The sequence below is a fragment of the Bombyx mandarina genome, chromosome 12, assembly GCF_030267445.1.
Source record: "Bombyx mandarina strain Sakado chromosome 12, ASM3026744v2".
NCBI classification, from domain to species: Eukaryota; Metazoa; Arthropoda; class Insecta; order Lepidoptera; family Bombycidae; genus Bombyx; species Bombyx mandarina.
In genome coordinates this window covers 9887901-9903440 of record NC_143219.1, presented here as the reverse complement: position 1 = coordinate 9903440, position 15540 = coordinate 9887901, and the positions used below count along the sequence as shown (strand labels likewise).

At 39.0% G+C, this 15540-nt stretch overlaps 1 long non-coding RNA gene across 1 annotated transcript; it reads left to right on the top strand.

Moving 5' to 3' along the window:
- Positions 1 to 5125: 5125 nt before the first annotated feature.
- Positions 5126 to 8238, top strand: LOC149501804 (uncharacterized). The gene is made up of 2 exons (XR_016324006.1): positions 5126 to 5985; positions 6371 to 8238. It is a non-coding gene; the product is annotated as an uncharacterized LOC149501804 (long non-coding RNA).
- Positions 8239 to 15540: the final 7302 nt, after the last annotated feature.

Genomic DNA, 15540 nt, shown 5'->3' with positions numbered 1-15540 from the left:
ACAAATATCTTCCCTTGGCGGGATTCGAAACCATTGTAGGACTCTTCCCTCAATTGTAGGACTCTTCGCACAAACACTTAACAGAAATAGTAATTGCGATGCAGTACTGCACTACCATACATTACATTACATTACCATATTACATTACTTTTACCATTGTGATCTTGCGTTTCTAACATTCTATGTCCGATGAGTACGACCACAAAAACTGTAAAGTAGTCGAAACGTCGATAGTAATTAATTAAAAATAATAAACATTAGGGTAAACCGTAATCTATGCATATAAATAAAATTGGCGTGTCTGTTTGTAATATTGAAATAACCGCTTTTTACTACATGCACATGAATATATATACGGTACATACACCAAAATAACATTTTTTACAATTTTTCTCTGTCTGTCTGTCTGTTTGTTCCGGCTAATCTCTGGAACGGCTGGACCGATTTGGCGAGACTTTCACTGACAGGTAGCTGATGATATGAGGAGTAACTAAGGCAATTTTTCCCCGCGGCGTCACCCGCGGTACGCCAATAACCGTGGGTAACATCGCGAGACTCAACTATCAATAATAAAATTTAATGTTTCCGAAGCGAAGTAAGGGCGGGTCGCTAGTTAGCTATAAAAAAATAAAAAAAACATTAATGATTTGATAACTATAGAAATTCTAATGTTATTCAACATAATGTATTGCCACTATATAGAATACAGCTTAGCATTATTAACACTTGTACACACACTCATGTTTCTTATAACAGACACTAAATAATAAAAGGCAGTCGCCACCGGACATGGCGACCTCAGTAACTCATACAGGGTTCCGGCGTAAAAACGACACTACCGGACAACGTAGCGACGATAGCACTACGATATGTGTACGTGCCTTTATTTACAACTAGTTCGTTTCCGAGGTTTCACTCGCTCGACTCACTCCTAAAGCCTGCCGTAAACTTGATTACAAGGGAAATTACTTCGAAACTGGATTTAAGGAGGATAAATCAGACAAAGAACCGTGCAATGTTTTAGTAGCCTAGCAACGTACTTAAGGTTATATTATGATTGTTTTGCTCGTATATTAAAATTTGAAATACTGTTAAAGGTTCTCATTCTTTTTATTTATTAGATAACAAAATAGTAAAGAAAAATAAAAGCAAATTAAAAGCACTATTTTATCACATGGAGGATGATTCAATTATTTCATTATTTAGATAACAATATAGCTTTGGACGTTCTCTGTAGATAAATGTATTTACTCGCTTTCAAATTTATAGTGAATAAATATAGAACCGGACGGGTTTGAATTGAATGTTTTCAAAGTAATAACTGTGCCAACAAGCTGTTGAAGTTCTTAGATTCATACCATTTTAAGCGGATTATTTTAATTAATTTGAAACGACTCGGTTTTGTGTGTGTGAGTGACATCTCTACCCTGTGACTGAATTATTTTCCATTTTAAATCGTGAAAAGTATACGAAAAACATTTCAAACACAGAATGGCTAAGTTTTATTTTTATTTTTTTTATTGCTTAGATGCGTGGACGAGCTCACAGCCCACCTGATATTAAATGGTTACTGGAGCCCATAGACATCTACAACGTAAATGCGCCACCCACCTTGAGATATAAGTTCTAAGGTCTCAGTATAGTTACAACGGCTGCCCCACCCTTCAAACCGAAACGCATTACTGCTTCACGGCAGAAATAGGCGGGGCGGTGGTACCTACCCGTGCGGACTCACAAATGTCCTACCACCAGTAATTACGCAAATCTTAATTTTGCGGGTTTGATTTTTATTACACGATGTTATTCCTTCAAGTTAACGTAGGAACAAAGTTCACAGCTTTTTCTTCATCTGTTCTGCCCACTGTTTGGTTTTCGTTTTTTGATGAGTCCTTCTTTCATCAAATTATGCTTGAACTCGAGTAATTTAATAATAGCTGACAGTTGAGAATGAATTGCAGAAGTATAAGGCACCTATAGCATAAGTTAATTACACTAATGAACAAGGGAAGGTACGCTCAAAAAATCTACCCCAAGATCACTCCAAAGTCTTTAGTACGATGTTCTTCGCGCGGTTCATTAGCGCCATCGCTTAAAGACAGGCTTATATGAAACTAATCACAAACTAAAATTGTGTTTTCTATGGGGACCAGTAACCGCATAAAGTCAGGGGTGCCGTGAGCTCGTCTACTCATGTTCAATATTGAGTTGCAACCCTGAGAAAAACCAGACAAAGTCAATTTAAAAATAAATGAAAAAATAAAACAATTTTGTCTGTTTAACGAAAAAATCTTTCAAAATTATTTAAAGCATTTTTGTTGATTTGATGTGTGTGTTGACTTGATATGTGACTTGAGCTTTGCGTATATGTCATGAAATACCTAAATTTATTTTTGTTTAGTTCTGATCATCGTCTCATAAGGAAAATCATATCATAAGCTACTATCGAACTGCTGTAACAATGAAACCCAATAATGGGTTATGAGGCTTTGATTTGCTTTTATTTATTTACTTATTTAGTACAGTCTTCTTACAAACCAACAGTAAAACCAAAATATTGGTAAGAACTTAATGGTAGTTTTACCGTCATTCGACATTCGTCCCTAGTACCTGGAACCTCTATATACATCTACTAGCGTTTACGTAGAGTATTTATGCCACGTACCTTGAATCTCTGAAATGAACTCTCTTCTACTTAAAAGAACTGGCTTAGCTGATGTCCATTAATGACGATATCCTCATACGATCAAGTTAGTCTTAAATTCTTCAACTATGATTAGCGATAGGTATTAAAGCCTATGTTTGTTTATAGAATTCAAGTTATGATACTTGGAAACTTTAGAAATTCATATGATTTCTTAATAGATATATTATTATAAGTGTAGTGGTCGTCGTGGCCTAACTGATAAGACGTCCGGTGCATTCGTGTTGAAGCGATGCAACGGTGTTCGAATCTCGCAGACGGGTACCAATTTTTCTAATGAAATACGTACTCAACAAATGTTCACGATTGACTTCCACGGTGAAGGAATAACATCGTGTAATAAAAATGAAACCCGCAAAATTATAATTTGCGTAATTACTGGTGGTAGGACCTCTTGTGAGTCCGCACGGGTAGGTACCACCGCCCCGCCTATTTCTGCCGTGAAGCAGTAATGCGTTTCGGTTTGAAGGGTGGGGCAGCCGTTGTGACTATACTGAGACCTTAGAACTATATCTCAAGGTGTGTGGCGCATTTACGTTGTAGATGTCTATGGGCTCCAGTAACCACTTAACATCAGGTGGGCTGTGAGCTCGTCCACACAGCTAAGCAATAAAAAAATAAAAAAAAATTTTGACCTAGATTGTTAACATATAATAATAGTATATTTTGATGCAGACTGATTGTTTCAAAAAAGATATAAATACTCACGAAAGAAGAATGAATGCTATTATATATACGCACTACATGCATGTATGTAAATATAATATTTCAAATCTTGGAAATACTTTTGCAGTTTCATGTAAACCAAAGCGAACAAATAGAGTAGCTCCTTCATTAGTGGACAGCGAACGGCGAGGTCTTGACTATGGACCACATTTTTTGTCTCTTTTAACCAAGACATTAATTTCCTTCTAAAGTTAAGAAATTTACAATGTTTTTTTCACAGAACCATTATTTCAAAGGAAAATTAAATGTTTAATCAAAAATTTATTGAAGTAATTTATGTTATACTGAAGAAAGAGAATACTTTTTTCCCTACCTAGTCACTGGTATCCTAAGGGGCTATTACAGCTTGTTAGCTAACACTAACCCAAATAAGAGTAAAAATTCGCAGAATCTACACCCAGATCGGAATCATGATACGCTGAGAAGAACCGGCGAGAAACTCAGTGGGTTAGTTCGCTTGTCGAGCTCTTCGTCGTAATCGACGAGCTTGACGATGACGGTGAACGGTGCTTGAGAGCCTAAAAGCACCGAGAGTGGCTCCGGGAGATCCGACAAGACAAGTTTCGGGCGACAGCGGCTTTGCGTTGCCTCGTGGCGTGGGTTGGATATGAATAGAATACAAATCTAGAGCCACGCACACATTTTTTTAAGTTTTATGAGAATCCAGCAGAAACGTTTTAAAAATTTCGTGACTACATATTTAGATGATCAGAGACGGTGAGCCTTTAAATGTACCTAAATCTAAAAATAAAGCATGGTAACTTCCAGCATTTTTGCTAGAGATAGACCAAATCGTGTATTAAGTAAAAAAGTTTAATACGTTTTTGGTTTTTTCAGAACAGTGGGTAATCGTTTTTTCTTATTACAATACGTAATTTTATTTTTAGTGGTAATAAGAGGTAGTATGGGATCGAACGGTATATACGGGTATGTATTATTACTACCAAAGTGCTCATATCTTTTATCTCAAGGTGAAAGTCGACACATTGGGTATTTTTTGATGATTCTAGTAACCACTTAAGGCTAGATGGGCCATTAACTTTTCCATCTATCTAGAGCAATAAGCAAACAGTTGATAAAATGATATTCGAATCCTCGCAATTTACACAAACACCTGTCATACAAGTACGCAAAACACATGAACGTTACATTTCCTCACAGGTAAATTTATGTAAGTATTAGAAAATTATTGTTAAAGTACTCCATTTCCGGAGATACTTGGCTCGGTAAGAGCGGTTCTTTCGCGGTGTAATCCGTCTATCATACCATGCAAATTTAATCACGACGCTCATCTGCTCACGTGAATGTTTTTCCTGGAAGAGCACTTATCGTACTTCGCAAAAGCTATACATAGTATGATTTGTGATTGTAGCATTGCAAAGCAAAGTAATAAAAAAAATATAAGTCGTTTCGTCAATAGGGATACGTTCGTTGTATAGCTTAGTTAAAATTTATCTCGCCCACACCCTCCGGTGTGAGTTTCACCCTCCCTGTCGCTGAAAGGGTCTCGAATTGCGATGTTGTTCAGTTTTGAAGCTGTACACAATACATGAAAGCAGAGAGACTTTACGTATTTGACGGCGTTAACGATATTTATGTTATATAGCACGTGCAATAGGAGTGACTCACACAAGCCAGGTGCGCCGGCCGTGTCGTTCCACTCGTAAACAACAGCTACATCAGAAGTGAGATCAGGACTCTACTCTCACTGGCGTGACGTGTTTGAACATGTTCGAAGTACAGCGAAAAAAACATGATGCAGATCAGAATACTAGTAGTGGTACGCCACAAGAGCGTGAATGCAGCATACGTAAGTCGTGTAATAACGTCTCTGTTACCTCGATGGAAGATCTGAGCCACGAAGAAATCGTCACATCTTACGTTCTGGCTCATGTTGCCCAGTTTGACTGTCGACGTCATCACATGGCGTTTACTAACGGAAATACAACACGTAACAAGCTATTGCAAGAAATTAAGAATCTACTCGATTCAATACCAATAACACTACACGTTCGATGACTTCGGGCTCCAGCAAGCAAGCAAACAAGAAAGCAAGCAAGTTTCCGTGGGGAAGAAAAATTGACACATCTGAAGTCGTCGTGACCTGTAAGATAAGACGTCCGGTGCGTTCGTGTCTGGCGATGCGGCGGTGTTCGGGTTCCGCTGGCGGATGCAGGTTTTTCCGGTGAAGTGCGTGCTTGTGCGTGCTTGACAAGTGTTCGCGGTTGGCTTCCTCAGTGTGGGAGTAACATCGTGTAAGAGAGGTGGAACCCGTAAAATTGTAGTTTGCGTGGTGGCTGGTAAGATTTGTTGCGGTAAGAAGTTTGCATGGTGGTAAAATGTCTTGTGAGTCTGCACAGGTAGCCGGAGGTGAGACTTCCGCGGTCGCGGCCCACCCAGTCCCCGAGAACCGGGCAGATCGCCTCGACGGTACGGAGGCCGGCTGACGGGTCCGCCAAACGACGAGACCACGCCTCCAGCACGGACTGCCGATATTGGAGCCCCCGCGCTCCGGCTGCACTTGCGCTAGGGCGCGCCGCCTCGTAGGAGACTGTGAGGTATCATTGAATAACTGCGATCGCGCGCTGCCGGCGTCGCAGCGCGGCGACGTTCTCGTGGGTAAGGACGTCGACCGCACGGGTACCATCACCCTGCCTATTTCTGCCGTGAAGCAGTGGTGTATTTCGGTTTGAAGGGTGGGGCAGCGGTTGTAACTATACTGAGACCTTAGAACTTCTATCTCAAGGTGTGTGGTGCGTTTGCGCTGTGGATGTCTATGGGTTCCAGTAACCACTTAACACAAGGTGGGCTGTGAGCTCGTCCACACATTAATACGAAGAGCATAATCAAACGAAATTAGATACGAAGTTTAAAGGGCCGTTTAAAGTAGTTGAAGTATTGGATGGTGTCGATTTAATTTTGACTCTCACACATTCGCTTAAGGCTCGAGCTACTACTTGCCTCACAAAAATACAGCCTGCAAAACCTGAACAAGCTCCTCATCCGTGGGCGCCCGGCTCTCGCCTGCAAGTCGGCTGTTACGTGTGCGGTGATGCGAGCCATGTAGCTTCTGGGTGTTCCATGCGCTACAAGAAGAAAAACGACACTGCTCCAGGTGCTGTGGCAGGTGCAACCAGAGACGTCAACGTGTGTTCCAGAGCTTCAGTGTGTTACAGATAAGTGGTTTTGGCTTCCCCTTTATGTTCCATTGAGGGTCAGAATGTAGTCTTATAAAACAAAGCCATAGTAATTTATTCAATGATAAGAGGTTTCATGAACAAGTCACTCTTTGATCTGAAAGTAACTCGGACCAATCATGGCAAGAGCAGTTAGGGGATATTCAACTCGCCCTTAATAGTACACGTTGTCAAGTAACAGGGTTTACTCCAATAGAATAGATGTTTACCGTTCAGGGTAGTTCACTTGAAATATCTAAAGTTTCAACAGAGTGATAATCCCTTGGTTTAGTCGAGGCAAAGCTAAAGTCAAACTTTTTTCCGCTGGGGATTTTGTTTTCATAAGTTGACCGAAAATGTAAAGGTCCCTTCAACACTACTGCAGTTTTGGAAAACGATAGGTATGAATTGAGACATGTAAATAGTTCTAATAGAGTGTACAAATTTCCCCATGAAAACTTACGTGAAATACCTCGAGGCCCGTCAGGCCTACTAGAAATTTCTGAAAATTATAGTGACGATGACGTGACGGCGTACACAGATGGGTTAATTAATCTTGTTCATGAAACTGATCTTAATGATGACGACTCTATCACTGACAATAGAAGCGAAATTTTTGTCCGCAAATAGCGATACAGCAAACATAGTCTGTGGGTAGTGATACAATGTCTGTAAGCTCAGGCACCTCAGGTGCAGGTGTTGGATATATAGAAAACGATGGTCGGTCTCGCACTATTTCTGAAGAAATTCCGTATAAATGTTCTGGTTTAAGAAATGTTTTAACAAACGCTACCGTACACGCAGATTAAAAAAAAAAAAAAAAAAAAAAGAAAAAAAAAAGATAATTGTATGTGGCTAGAGAGATGTTAATCCGGACTAGCAAAAAAAAAGAGAAAAAAAAAAAAAAAAAAAAGTGAAGTCATTGAAGGGTCTGTCCGGTCCAATGGCTTGGCTATAGGGATTTTCATCCAGATTAGCCACAACAATTAGCTACAGGGATTGCGATTCGGTCTAGCATTATCCGGTCCAGTTCGAAAAACTGAAGGGATAACAATTCCGGTCTAAGTTAAAAGGGACATACTTACATACCTGAAGAGTTTTAAATGAACTGGCCCAGGTATGTAAGCAGTCTGAAGGTTATTTATAGCCAGTATAGGATTTTCTGAAGAATTATGCGAGCCGAACCGTACTAGATTGTTAACATCATAGACCACGTTTTAAGTTGCATCCGTTAATATCAGGATGAACGAACGTTTGTTGTCCACAGACATACCATAAGAATGCGCGCACGAGGACGAGCGCACGTCAGTATGGCCGTGACGGCGTTAACGATATTTATGTTATATAGCACGTGCAATAGGAGTGACTCACACAAGCCAGGTGCGCCGGCCGTGTCGTTCCACTCGTAAACAACAGCTGCAACAGAAGTGACTCATAAGCCAGCTGCGCCGGCTAGTATAAAAAGGCGGAACGTGCCTTGAAATGAACATTCGTTCGACTGCGTTTGCCCGGTGCACTTACTATATCGTTGTTACGTTGTGTGATTCAGTGACTGTTGTACGTACTGGTTAAAGTTGGACAAGTGTTAAAGTGAATTGTCAAGTTAACATATTGTTGATTAAATCAGAAACCAAAGGTGACTTCGTTTTACTTGGTGTTCAACAAGATAATATCTACCCTCAAGCTTACATATTTATAGATTTCAATATATAATGACTCTTTAAAGAACAAGTTCCTTTTTTCCTCTGTTTTTATCGTAATGTGTATTATTATATTATGAATTTAAAGCTAAATATAATATTTCAATTTGATGATGACAATATTAGCTTTAAAATGTATAGCAGTTAGGTGGTAAAATTATATCTAAATTTTCGATATTATTTATTAAATTACGGGCTGTAATGAACTACTTATCGGCAAATTAGCTTTCAGAGATTAACAATTCGTTTTTTTCTTTTCATGATTGATGACTTAAAAACTATGATATTATTATTTTTAGTGTAATAAATAAAGTGCCAACAATTAAATACAAAAAAAACATTATGCACGGAGTCTCAAGAAAATTGAAATGAATTTTGTTGATAAAAATAAAATAAGAAAACAATAAAAGATATGGAACGTCCAAATATGTATTATAACAATCGTAAACGTAAACGTAATCTTAACAAAACATGAGAATATCAATTTTTGGAAGTCGTCGTGGCCTAAAGGATAAGACGTCCGGTGTATTCGTAGGTATATAGCGATGCAACGGTGTTCGAATCCCGCAGGCGGGTACCAATTTTTCTAATGAAATACGTACTTAACAATTGTTCACGATTGACTTCCACGGTGAAGGAATAACATCGTGTAATAAAAATCAAACCCGCAAAATTATCGGTTTGAAGGGTGGGGCAGCCGTTGTAACTATACTGAGACCTTAGAACTTATATCTCAAGGTGTGTGGCGCATTTACGTTGTAGATGTTTATGGGTTCCAGTAACCACTTAACACCAGGTGGGCTGTGAGCTCATCAACACATCTAGGCAATAAAAAAAAATGTCATCAAAAATCTATATTAAATAATCAACACTTAAGAGTGGGTAGATATGTCTCGGTGGTAACTGATAACTGTCCTTTTTTAATTTAAAACAGTAACTAAAATTACTAACATAAGAGGATAATTAAAATTCGAGAATTAATATTCCACAAACATCTAGGTCTAAAATAGTAATAATGTTCGTAACTAAACGTAGATTCGAAGATAAATTGCTCAATGGACCCGCACACACACCTCTTTGCGACCAGCGTGAGCTCTTTATCTGATCTTATTAAAAACGGTAGGAAGCCGCCATTCCGATCACGTAGACAATTATTCGACTAAAGTGTGCGGGCTTGAATCACTAACCTCAGAGAACGACTAACTTTTACAATAAATCCATCCTGGTCTCGACACTTAATCAGTCTTCCGATAAAAGCTTTAATCGTGAGTTAGAGGCAGTACTACAATCGGAACTGATTTTATTCAGACCTCAGTGATATAAATAAAGAGGTGGCACATGATTACAAAGTTTCTTTTATATGAATTCAGGTGTATTGTTAGAAATCGAAGACGACACCTTGAGTGGTTATGGCCTAGAGGATAAGACGCCCGGTGTACTCTTCTTATCGAGCAATGGGACTATGCCGGTGTTCAAATCATGCAGACAAGTGCTAGATTTTCTTATAAAATGTGTCTCATACTTCTTACTGATTGGCTTCCTCAAAAATTATAAATTGTCTAATTACTGGTGGTGATGGAGTGCGTTGTAATGTAAGCCCTCATAAGTACGTACCACCACCCTGCTTAATCTGCAGTGAAGCAGTCATGCGTTTCTATTTAAAAGGTTGAGCAACCATTACATCGTTAAAATGTATGGCAGCATTTACACTGTGATACCTGTGGGTTCCAATAGCAACTTAACACCGGTGAGCTTGTCCAATCATCGATGCCAAAAAACAACCTAGCGGTATAATGCTTTTCTCTCATATGAAATGGTCGCTGGCTTCAAGCCATTTTTAGGCAAAAGAAAATCATGAGACTATTGAGAGTTTTAACAAGCTGATATGCCAAGATAGTAAAGCATTGCTTCCTCATATCATCTCACGTCGCTAGAAGCAACAACGGACGCCTGGTGACAGTCGACAGCAGTCTCAGTTAGTGTGATGCCCGTGTAATCTTATATGATACTTGCAATGAACCTTCATAAAACCGTACCTAATGCATGTAATTTATTCAGTTATAAGTTCTGCAGCGTACAGAAGATTTGTTGCTTTTAGTGGAATGATTGCACTAGACAAATCATTCATGTAAAAAAATTAAAACACTACCTACGCTTTCCTGCAAAATTGAAATCATAGACTGTTAAAATATTACTTTAGTGCATATGTACATATGTCTATTTCAAAGACTACCGCTTGTAGTTTTAATATATTTGGTACCATAGATTTGCGAAATTGCATCTATCAAAAACGAATGTTTGCCATTTTGATAAGAGGCGATAGACAGATGGACAGATGATTTAAAAAAAACAGCGGTTACACATACACCGTTTTGATTAGACTACTTAGAAGTTGCTCTATTTTGACACTTTACAACACCTGACTTTCTTCCTGACCTGATTTTCTTCGGCTTTTTATATATAAATCCTTTTTAAATGTATTCCATTTTCTTTAATTACAAATCCTCTACTCCTCGCATATTTGTTTTGCTATCCATCATTTTGTAAATTTTGTTTGTACTCGCAATAGAACGTTGAACTCTATTTTCGAGTTGGAAAAGTTTTATGGCAAACCTTGTCCATTGCACATTGTTTACGAACAAAGCGAGATCTCGTTCAGTTCCGATACGAGCACGGATCGAGGCTGTTCGACTTCAACTTATACGTCTTTGTTCCAACATCTATTGATGCTTGATGGAAGTTTCTGTGCCTGACTTGTGTACATACTCTGTTATAGTAGTACAAGCTTAAAGCATTGAAATCAAAAAACGAAAACGCGTGGTTATGTCCATTATTATTGATTTAAAAGGTGTTATATTTGCTATAATTTGTAGCATGACACTTCCATAATAAAAAAAAAATTGTTTCGCAGTGATATACCTATTTTTCAGTATGTGCCTGTATAAAATACGAATACGAGTAGGTAGGATACCATGTTCATTAAAACATTCTATAATAATTTGATTCTCGAATTTCATGTTTTGAATGAAATTATTATGTCTTACTGAATAATGAATTTGTATGAAAAACATTGTCAAAAAATGATTTTGTGTAAAAGTGATAATGAATCTCTCCGAAGTCCGCCTATCGTGCCTTTCGCCGGTCGAGAACTCATGACCGCCAGATTCCCCTCTAGGTGCGTCCAACGTGGCTCGGGAAATGACACATTACGTCACCCGGTTGCTGTTTCGAGATGTATGCAGAGCTTACTTACTTACTTCCTTCCCGCCCTCCCGTTTCTTCTCGCATGTCACCAAGCGGCATGTGATCCGAAGCACTTAGGGGAGGTTATGAGTCGAATATTAATTACTTTGCCACTTACCACCTTTCATTAGGTACCTTTCCATGGCTACAAAAAGAAAAGGTAGAGGAAGGTGACAAACCACGTACTACTACTACTACTACTGCGCTGAAGTTATGACCCCGAAGTGGGTCTTGGCCTCCGACAATAAACGTCTCCATTCATCCTGGCGCTGTGCAACGCCTTGCCATCCAGCACTTGGAGCTCGCGTAGATATCCTTCCAGACAGCGTTAAGCCAGCGGTACTTGGGCCTCCCCACGGGGCGGCGACTCTCCGGTACACCCGCGTACACACCCGTTTCTCAACCCAATCCTGCTCTATCTGCACTACATGCCCGAGCCACTTGAGCTCCCGCGCCTTCATCTCCCCCAGAATATTCGGCTCACCAAAATTCTCCACGTTTTTGTTTTTCCGGACGCCCCAGGCGCCGTCACCTCTCTGAACTAGTCCCAGTATCTTTCTCAGTACCTTTCACTCAGCTACGAGGAGTTTTCTCTCTTCTTTCTGTGTAAGCGTCCATGTTTCGTGGATTAATAAGGACGTGAAAAAGGTGGCCCTTAAGCAAAATGATGCACAGGAGCGAAGAGAATGACGTCGCGTGATTGGGAAAGTTGATCCCGCGTAAACAGGATAAGCCAGGCCAAAGAAGATAGAAAGGAAAGCGTCAAAGTTTTCTATTATATTTCTAGTATAGGTAGCAAAATTATAATGAAGCAAATCAGTAATGAGCCTGTGCGTGAGTTTGCCGCCAGACATAGTTTCTTGTTCAATGTTGTTGCTATGACGTATTCATCGCTTTTATATTTTTAATACGTAAGCAAGTCTTTACCATGTGTACCGAAACTATTTGATAGAAATATTTTTGGATTGATTTGTTCGCGTTTATTGGCCCAACTAAATAGAAAATTTGTGAAATTGTTGACATAGATACCACAGGTACAGCTCTGAAACACTACCAATCGCTTAGGCTTATCAAACATCGCTTGAAGAACTTAAGGATATGTATGCCTTCAAGCTCAAGAAACATTAAAAAGGGGAGTTTATTTTTGAGCCAGATGAAACGTGGTAAAAAATAATACTGGAAAAGCGCTGTAGAACATCGCAGTAGCTCATGTAATATGGATGAACCGTGCTTTGGTGGTATGATGGTAAAATAGCGATGACACAATCATCTCAAATAATATCTTTGGGTAAATAGTTATATACGTATAATAAAATCGTACAAAATCACTAGAACACAATTATAAGCGAACGGAAATTATGAAAAATTATTTATTCGACAGTAAGTGGTAAGAAAAACGAAATCTTTTAGAAATTTTGACCACCGCGGTGCGCAAATTCTATTAATTTTAAAAGGAGTAGTAAAGTACCTGCTAACCCGTCGCCAGCTTCTTGCAGGCTGCAAAATCCAGAAAACGTGACTAGTGGACGACGCGTAATGGCGGCGGTAGGCCTGATAGCACTCCTCTAAATTATTTGTGTTCACTAAACTAATATAACACTCGCACAACAACGATGATGATCGTCCGTAGGAGTTCGTAAGAGAAAAGTAGCAAAAGTCCAAAATAAATATTGAGATGAAAACAATTGGCGGGTGTATAAAACGCGCGTTGCGGTCGGCGATAGTCTCCTTTTTTTCTTTTTCTTTTTTTTTCTAGCCTTGCGTTCTATGGCCGGGTGTGAGTTGACAAGTTTTAGGTCTACTCTCATCAAAAAAAGAACCAGTAAGATTACAATAAAATTATCAATATTAAAAAAACCGTATGGCCCTAATTAAAAACTTCTTCTTTTTTATTTGTAGTCAATTATAGTTGTGCGTTATAGCGTAGATATTGTTATGAAAGATACACTAGACGTCATACTGAAGCAAGACACAAGAAGGAAGGTGGTGTGTCGTTTCTTTTACCTTTGGCTCGGACGTATTAATAGGTCTTAAATAAATAATCAGATATAGAAGCGGAAGGGCCTAAGTACAGGACATTAACAAGGGTCCAGTCCAATTTTCGTGCTGTCCACATTGATATATTGAAGGCCGAAGGGAATCGTTCCAACAACGATCGCACCGCCGCACGACGACAGACTCGACTCATTTGCCCAGTTTTTTCTCTTACGTATAAATCTCAATTATACCTTTTTGCCTTCTAGTTTATTCTATTTCACTGTGATATTTAATTAAAGTTGTATCACACTAAATTTAGCAAACAAGTGATACTGAAAATTGATGATTGATAATTAGATGAATTTAATTTAATTTTTATTTGAAGTAAATTTTTATTAAAATTATTAAAATAAACGGTACAACCGAACATAATGCAGAAACCTAAACATTTTTAATAATCCACAAACACTTCCAATATCGATTATTATTTTTATTGCGTAAAAAGATAAACGAGCCCATGTCCGCCTGTATCAAATGTTAACCCATGGCCACTGACGTCACAACATGAATACCGCCGCCCACCTTAAGACATGAGGTCGAAGACTCAGTTGTATTACATAACGGCTGTCCCACCTTTAAAGCCTGAATTCACGAACGATTTGCGACAGAAGTAGCCAAGACAGTACCTGTGCGGGCTTACAAGACCCTATTATAGGTAAACGCGGTTTTGTCCAGTAATGATAAGCTGGTGAAATACCCAGAGAACGTTGCTGCTTATTCTACGGTGAATCCTTTAGTCGCCTTTAGTAAGCCTATGGGAAGAGACGGGGTGGTGCTTTTCTAAGCCGACACTACATAGACATACAGGATTATATTAATATTGAAATACTCATATATACATAATGACAAGACAAAATACAGACTTTTTACACAAATTAATTTTTCATAAATTATAATCTCACCTATCCAAAGTTTGTAAAAAAAGCACCTAAAGCATTCAACGTCTGGAAACCAACAAACTGGAGATGAGACGGGAGACCCCTTAAATATTCATGCATATCCACAAGCGACGCTTGCATTTTTCGAGAGTACTAAAGTCTGCTTCGTTTGTATTAAAGACCTCTATCTATTCGTTTTATCTGCACGAGAACATGCTTTCACTTTCATCGACTTTGTAAGACAAGAGTAGCTCACTGGTAAAAATGGTTCTCAAAGATAAAATAATGCTTAAACAATACAGTGGCTCATTGGTTTTATTTTATTTTTATTGGTTAGATGGGTGGACGGGCTCACGACCTACGATCTGATGTTAAGTGGTTACCGGAGCCCATAAACATCTATAACGTAAATACCGCCACCCACCTTGGGACACGACTTCAAAGACATTTTAGACATTTTAGGTTTTTCCTGATCACATGGTAGCTTCATTATAATATTTTTACCTATACGTATTTGAAAATGAATTTATAACTTATTTAATTGCCCTATCGCTGTCCTTAATATTATTAAATTTATTTTTTATGCTCTTGCATAGATTTTTTTTTATTGCTTAGATGGGTGGACGAGCTCACAGCCCACCTGGTGTTAAGTGGTTACTGGAGCCCATACACATCTACAACGTAAATGCGCCACCCACCTTGAGATATAAGTTCTAAGGTCTCAGTATAGTTACAACGGCTGCTCCACCCTTCAAACCGAAACGCATTACTGCTTCACGGCAGAAATAAGCAGGGCGGTGGTATCTACCCGCCCGGACTCACAAGAGGTCCTACCACCAGTAATTACGCAAATTATAATTTTGCGGGTTTGATTTTTATTACACAATGTTATTATTCCTTCACCGTGGAAGTCAATCGTGGACATTTGTTAAGTACATATTTCATTAGAAAAATTGGTACCCGCCTGCGAGATTCGAACACCGGTGCATCGCTCAACCCGAATGCACCGGACGTGTTATCCTTTAGACTAGTTTAGACCACGACGACTTTAGATTTTATCGCGGGCTTTGTGCGCGGCG